The following is an 8,532-nucleotide window of genomic DNA, read 5'->3' as shown; positions in this document are numbered from 1 at the left end:
CTTTGGCTCAGATCGTGATCTCAGGGTCCTGGGATGGAGTCTCACATTGGGATCCCAACAGGGAGTCTGCTTCTCCCTCTGCCTATGTCTCTGTTTCTCTCATGATAAATAAATAAAAATATTTTTAAAAATATTAAAGCAGAAATAAACAAATAGAAATTTTTAAAAACCTGATAGAACAGGTCAGTGAAACAAGAGATTTTTAAAAATGATAAACCTTTAGCCAGACTTATGAAAAAGAGAAAAAGGGGCAGGGGGAATTCAAATAAATAAAATGAGAACTGAAAAGAGAGAAATAACTGACACCACAGAATACAAACAATTATAAGAAAATATAATGGAAGCAACCCTCTTGGGTTCCCTCCCTTTTCAGGAGATTTGTACTATCACTCAATAAACTTTGCTTTGCTGTCCCCAAAGAGAAATAACAATAACAATGTTGAAAAATTACATGCCAAAAATCGGACCTAGAAGAAATGGATCAATTCCTAGAAACAGCTTCCAAAACTAAATCAAGAAGAAATAGAAAATTTGAACAGAATGATTATTAACAATGAATTGAATCAGTAATCAAAAACTCCCAACAAACATGGGACACCTGGGTGGCTCAGTGGTTGAGCATCTACCTTTGGCTCAGGTCGTGATCCTGGGGTCCTGGGATCAAGTCTCACATCAAGCTACCTGCAGGGAGCCTGCTTCTCTCTCTGCCTATGTCTCTGCCTCTCTCTCTGTGTCTCTCATGAATAAATAAATAAAATCTTTAAAAAAAAAAAAAAACCTTCCAACAAACAAAAGTCCAGGACCAGATGGCTTCACAGGTGAATGCTACCAAACATTTTTTAAAAAGCTAATAGTGGGGCAGCCAGGTGCCTCAGCAGTTTGGCGCCTGCCTTTGGCCCAGGGCCTCATCCTGGAGACCTGGGATTGAGTCCCACCTCCAGCTTCCTGCATGGAGCCTGCTTCTCCATCTGCTTGTGTCTCTGCCTCTCTCTCTCTCTGTCTCTCAAATAAATAAATAAAATCTTTTTAAAAAAAATAAAAGAAAAGAAAAGCTAATAGCTATTCTTCTTAAATTATTCCAAAAAATAGGAGCAACTGGGTGGCTCAGTTAGTTAAGCATCTGACTCTTGGTTTCAGTTCAGGTCATGATCACAGGGTTGTGATCAAGCCCCACATCAGGCTCCACATTGGTCACAGAGCCTGCTTAAGATTCTCTCTCTCTCTCTCTCCGCTCTCTCTCTCTCCTCCTTTGCCCATCCCCCCACTCATCTGCTTTCTCTAATGTAACACTGTATGTTAATTATACTTGGATGGATGGATGGATGGATGGATGGATGGATAGATGGATGGATAGATAGATAGCTATTTTAGTAGGAGAAGTGAGAGACAGGCTAATGTTTTTGATCCTTGAACTGCAAACATAAAGAATCGGTGTAAGAAATATAACAAACCACAGTCTAAAATTTTAAAAATTGGTATATCAATTTCCTATTGCTGTAACAAATTACAACAGACCTAATTAGGAGACTAACGGGAAAAAAGTATTGTAATTTAGGAATTCTATACCCAGCCAAAAATACCACCCAAAAGCTATTTATATGGCTTTTAGAGAGCATATCATGTACTCCAATTGAGAACAATAATCTAGAAAACACTTTCTACTCAAACTGAAAATAATGAAGCAAAACAGAGACTTCAAGATGGAGACCTAAAAAAGAAATAATGGAAAACATGGACAGGTCTGAATAGATTCATCTCTTAGACCCTCTGGAAGTGTTATTGAAATATATGTCATGCTAGTATATTATATACTTTATATATGACATTAAATCATATGATGTTATTATTAATTTTAATGTTATTTAAACATAAAACAAGCACCCTAAAACAAAGTAGTTTCTTACAAATAATATTCAATGGAAATTCTAATTGTGATCTAGATCTAATTGTGGATCTAAAATCCACAATCAATATGACAAAACCTAAGAATTAATACAGTGGAAATGATATAAGGAAAGCAAAATTTTTCCAGATGCTTCATGTAGTTGGGAGTGACACAAAGAAAGGAGGAAAGTCAAAATGTTATACAGTTATCATCTAATAAAAGTTAGGAGCAGGGAAAAACAGAACAGATAGGTGGGAAAATAGAACATCTGAAGAGACAAAATAATTGGCAATGTATTTTAAATAATAGTAGAGAAATAGATGAAAGATTTTGAGTACAAAGTAATAATTCATGAAATGGAAAACTGTGGTTGAGCTTCCAAATTAACAAAAGAAAAAAAATGAACAGCAAACTGATCTAAACTACAAAAATAAAGAAGAGAAAAATCAATGTAAATCAAATCGTTAAACAAACTAAAATAAGGCAAATCATCAAATAAAAATGTATCAATCCTGGAATGCCTGGGTGGCTCATTTGGTTAAGCATCTGTCTTCTGCTGAGGTCATGATCCAGGGTCCTGTGATCAAGCCCTGCATTGGGCTCCCTGCTCAGCTGGGGGCCTGTTTTTTCCTCTCCATCTGTCCCTCCACCTACTCATGCTCTCTCTTGCTCATTCTACATCTCTCAAATAGAAAAAAATAAAATCTTTTAAAAAATGTATCAATCCTTAGAGAAAAAAAGGAAGAGAATAAACTCTGCCTATTAAAGCAAAGAGATTGTTAGATTCATTTAAAAAACAAACTCAGGCAATGTAGTGTTTATAAAAACAATCAAAACAAAATCATAGGGACACCTGGGTGGCTCAGTGGTTGAGTGTCTGTCTTCGGCTCAGGGCATGATCCTGGGGTCCTGGGATCGAATCCCACATTAGGCTACCCATGTGAAAACTGCTTCTCCCTTCGCCTATGTCTCTGCCTCTCTCTGAGTGTCTCTCATGAATAAATAAATAAAATCTTTAAAAAACAACCAAAATGATAAAGGTATACTACAAATAAAGAGATAAAGAGATTCCAGTCAAATGCAACAAAAATAAAGACATCATAATATTAGAGTAGGTACGACTAAAGTTTGAAAGGACCAAATAGAATTAAAGAACGGTATAAAAGGCACAACTCATAAAGATGATACAGTAGTCATAAACCTACATATGCAGTTTATATATTAAAAATACAAAGATAACAAAGTAAACAAATCCTTGCATGATCAGGGCTCTGCATTTCTTTCCACCCTCATCTGAGACAATTCTCCTTTTCACTGTTCATTTAGTTATTAGAACACATCTTCTCTTAATGATTAGAATATGTCAAGCACCTTTCTGTCTTAAACTTTTTTATTTGCTCTACCTTCTGTCTGGAACGTTTTATTAAGCACAGGTTAAATGTTGTATTTCATGTCATGTCTTCTTCTAACCAAGTTGTAATAAAGGACCAGATTTACCTTCCAACTAAGACAACAAAATATCAAGACAGACAAAATATTAACAACAGTTTTTAAGATATTGGCTATCAGTCAATGAAGGGCAATGATTCCTGAGAGCAAATGACAATAGCTCTAGACACGAGTCATCTCACTGCCTTGGGAGAGTGTTTGGTAGTGGAATGATAAATTTTTTTAATGAAATTAAAACTCAGCATATAAATTAAACATCAGATTAGAGATCTGGATTGAGGTATATAGTGAATCTGAAGAAGTTAATTCAGAATGAGGCCCAGAGAAACAGATTTAAAATATGAACAAAAAGATTTAAAACCACAGAGAAGAGTCTAATATACATTTTACTGGAATTCTAGAAAGGGGAAATAAAAAGATAAAGCCTGAGAATCTCCCAGAATTTTCTGTTTTACAATTATAACCCTCATTTAGAAGAAGGCCAATGAATTCTAAGGGAGATTGATGCTATTCCATCCTGTGATTGATTACTCTGATCCTTACCTCTCCACTGTTTCTCACATTCCACATCTAATCTAATAGAAATCCTGTTGGTCCTACCTTCCAAATGTATCCAGAATCTGAACACATCTTATCACCATCACTGCTGCAACTTTAATCTAAGTCACCATCATCTCTCCCTGGAGTTACTGAAATAGATTTCTACAGTTCTCTCTGCTTCTACCCTTGCTTCCTAAAACCTATTCTCAACTTAGAAGCTGGTTAGTGATCTTTTTAAAACAGGTCACTTTGGGCAGCCCAGGTGGCTCAGTGGTTTAGCGCCGCCTTCAGACCAGGGCCTGATCCTGGAGACCCAGGATCAAGTCCCACGTCAGGCTCCCTGCATGGAACCTGTTTCTTCCTCTGCCCGTGTCTCTGCCTCTCTCTCTCTCTGTGTCTCTCATGAATAAATAAATAAAATCTTTTTTAAAAAAGGTCACTTTTTGTCACTCCTTTATTCAAAATGTTGAATAAAATCCAATCTCTATAGTAACACTGCATGCTGTGCCCTCTTTACTTCTCTATTGTTTCTTCCTATTGCTCTCATACTTGCTCCATTCCAGCTACACTGACCTCAGTGCCATTAGTCCTATACAATAAGAGTATTTTGACCTAAGTTTAGTTGTTTCTTCTGCATAGTGTGCTTTCCCCTTACATGTCCATTTAGCCAATGTTCTTATTCACATCTTCCACTATCGCTTTCTTAATGAAGCATATTCTGACCACCTTGTTTTCCACTGCAATTTGATCCATCCCCCCAGAATTCCTAGTCATCTTTACTATGATCTACTGTTTCCCAGTAGCACATATCTAACATACTGTTCATGATGCTTATTTTTTATGTCTCTTCCTATTCCCACAAAGTATAATCTTCTTTGAAGGTTTTTGTCTTCATTCTTCCCTGATTTATCCCAAATTCCTAAAAGTATGCTCAACATAGAGTAGATACTCAACATATCTACTAAACAAATGAAATCCACAACAAAACTCAATATGATGAAACTGCCAATGACATTTTAGGCAGCTAGAGAGAAAGGGCACCAATGGACAACTGCATTCCCAGCAGCACACAACGGAACCCAGAAGGCAGTGGAGTAAGTTTTAACTTTTAGATATTTATGCACAAAGAAGCTACTTCCCTGGAATGAGAGTTAAATAAAAACATTTTCAGATAAATAAGTTTTCACCATTTGTATTCACTAAAATAAAATCCAAAACTGCAATTCAAGATAAAACCATTCCACACTTAATATATGGGAAACAGGAAAAAATGATGAATAAAATGGTAAATATATGGATAAATCTAAATACAAACTAATGTAAAATAATGGTAACAATAATAAAAATAAAACAATAAAATAACATCCAATTTGTAGAATTTTTGAAAAAGAAACTGCTAGGTTTCCTGACATTTTTAAAAAAGATTTATTTATTTATTTATTTATTTATTTATTTATTTATTTATTTATTTAAGAGAGAGTGGGAGAGGGGCAGAGGGAGAGGGAGAGAGAATCTCAAGTAGACTCTGGGCTGAGTGTGGAGTCTGATGCCAGGCTTGACCTCATTACCCTAAGATCATGACCTGAGCCAAACCAAGAATCATATGTTCAACCAATTGCACCACCCAGGAGCCCCATCATGGCAACATTTTAATGTCAGCTGCAAAAGCATGGGATGGCTAGCATTGAAACATTCTAAACTAATTGATCCTCATGACAGAGGTTGACGAACTATAGTGCTTGGACTAAACCTTCCCTGCCTCTTATTTTCTTATATTTTGAGACAATAGAAATTTATTCTCTCACAGTTTGGGAGGATAGATCCAAAATGGTGGAGTTGGTAGGGCTCTGATCCATCTGAAGTTTCTAGGGAAAAATTCTTCCTGGCCTCTTCTTAGATCCTGGTGGTTGCCATCAATTCTTGGTGCTCCTTGGGTGCAACAGCATCACTCTAATTTCTGCCTCTGCCTTCACGTGGCCATCTTCTCTGTTGTGTTTGTTTGTATCTCTTAATGGCCTTCTTATAGGAACACCAGTCATTAGATTTATGGTCCATCCCAATCCAGTATGGCTTCACTTTAGTTTGATTATATCTGTAAAGTCTTTACAGATGTAATCACAGATACTGGTAGTTAGAACTTCCACATATACTTTTGTGGGGCACAGTTCAACTCACAATAGTTTGTGTCTTGATATTCTATAATGTGGACCCTTGGCATTGAAGAGGCTCCACCCTCTAGGCACTTGGTAGCAGCTCAGCATCTATTTTTATAAATAAAGCTTCAATGGAACACAACTACATCTTTTTATTTAGTGTCTATGGCTGCTTTGATACTACGATGGCAGTCGTAGCTGCAGAATGATTCTATGACCTGATAAGCCTTAAATATTTACTATCTGCCCCATTAAAGAAAAAGTTTACCAATCTCTGGTTTAAGGGGAGCATAAAGATATTGACCATATCTTGGCTTTACATTCTCAGAGTATGGACTGAAATAATAGGAAAAGAGATAATTCCCAATGCAATACAGCCTGATCAATTCAAAAGAAGAAAAGAAGGGAGAGACAGAAAGGAGAAAATGAAACTAAAAAAAAAAAATTCAGGATAAATAAAAACCTCGATAAAATATACAGGAAAAAGTCTACATATATGAAAAATCATGGCATTTAAATGAACTTAAGGGATCCCTGGGTGGCGCAGCGGGTTTAGCGCCTGTCTTTGGCCCAGGGCGCGATCCTGGAGACCCGGGATCGAATCCCACATCGGGCTCCCGGTGCATGGAGCCTGCTTCTCCCTCTGCCTGTGTCTCTGCCTGTCTCTCTCTCTCTCACTGTGTGCCTATCATAAATAAATTAAAAAAATAAATAAATGAACTTAAATTTTCAATTAAAAGACATTGTTAGACAATACTAAGAAATAAACTAAAATTTCACCTATACAAAGATTACAAGTGACAGAGAAAGTCTGAGGTAAATGGAGAGCAAAGATATACCAAAAGATTATCGATCAAAAGATTTATAAACCCAAATTAGTAACAGATGAAATAAATTTTAAAACAAAAAACATTGTTTTAACAATGTTAACATATTATCTTCATTCAAATTAAGCTTTATATATTATAAGTCCATCAGCTAAAGATATTCTAGAAAAAATATTCTGGAATTAATAAAAATTTAGAGAAAAAACTGTATACTAGATTAATATTTCAAAATCAAAATTAATAACTTTCTAAAATTTCCAGCCTTAAGCATCTAGAAGTAGAAGCAGAAATTTTATTTTATTTATTTATTTATTTTTATGATAGTCACACAGACAGAGAGAGAGAGAGAGAGGCAGAGACACAGGCAGAGGGAGAAGCAGGCTCCATGCACTGGGAGCCCGATATGGGATTCAATCCCGGGTCTCCAGGATCGCGCCCTGGGCCAAAGGCAGACGCTAAACCGCTGCGCCACCCAGGGATCCCCGAAGCAGAAATTTTAAATATCAAAATATGAAGCTGCTATAATAATGCAATATGGAATAAGCAGTGTATTTTAAAAACTAATCAGTTTACAGAAATATTTTAGTATATATGACAATTAACATGAATAACTCAATGGGAGAACCTATTAGTTAATACATGGCTGCTATTCCAAATGAGTATTCATAGGGAAAAAATTAAAATGTGATTTTTCTCTTATACAACCATCCAAAACTAAATTTCAGATATATATTTCAATGTATAGAAAATTAAGTATTATAAGGAAATCTAAGACATGTACAAACTAATATTTAGAAAATATATTAAAAATCAAAGCCTACAAGTTTTCACAAAATTGCATGTTAGTCAGGATCCAGTAAGGAAAGCAATAAATGCATTGATTATTTCAACAAAGGGAATTTAATATGCCAAATTTGGCACACAGTTATTGGAGCACTCAATGAGCAAGAAGACACTGAGGTAATCCCGAGACAGTAATTGCGGGAAGAAGTATGTGCACATGCACACACATATACTCTCTTACTCCAGGGCTGGGAGAACAAAATAGATTGGGGTTATCTGACGCTAGGAGCCCAGGATCCTAAACCTGATCTTGGACCTCTGCTTCATACCCAACAAGAAGCCAGCTGCAAGGACAAAAGTGGTTTGCAGAGTCTTAGCTCCAATATTTGGAATGACTTTGGACTTTGGAGCTAAAAAAATAATGTTTAATACTGGTACAGATAGAGTTCACTACATAAAGCTTAAATACTTTGTATGGCAAAAGATATCATAAACAGAGTTAATAGACAAGTAAATAGATTTGCAATAAGGACAAAATCATCATTTTCTTGGCAATCTATCAAATTACAAAAACAAACAAACCCACAGACACCAGAACAGAATGGTTTTGTTTACAAGGGTACATTTATTGTTAAATTATTCATAGTGGCAGAGGGAAAGAGCAAGAGAAGAAAAATAATTTTAATCAATGTGAGAATGATTGAATAAATATGTCTACACATCCTGAAATATCATGCAGTGTTTAAACAAGAAACTGGTTCAGGTTCCAATAGTAGTAGGTGTGGGCGACTACAAACTAGCTGGAGTAACTGAACCAAACCAGGCCCGGACTTGCATCCCTCATTCACTCAAAAGGCTCGGGAGCCTAAAGGGTGAATAGTTGGTAGACGCTTGA

Source organism: Vulpes lagopus, chromosome 1 (genome assembly GCF_018345385.1).
Source record: "Vulpes lagopus strain Blue_001 chromosome 1, ASM1834538v1, whole genome shotgun sequence".
Taxonomy (NCBI): domain Eukaryota; kingdom Metazoa; phylum Chordata; class Mammalia; order Carnivora; family Canidae; genus Vulpes; species Vulpes lagopus.
This window is presented reverse-complemented; position numbering follows the sequence as displayed.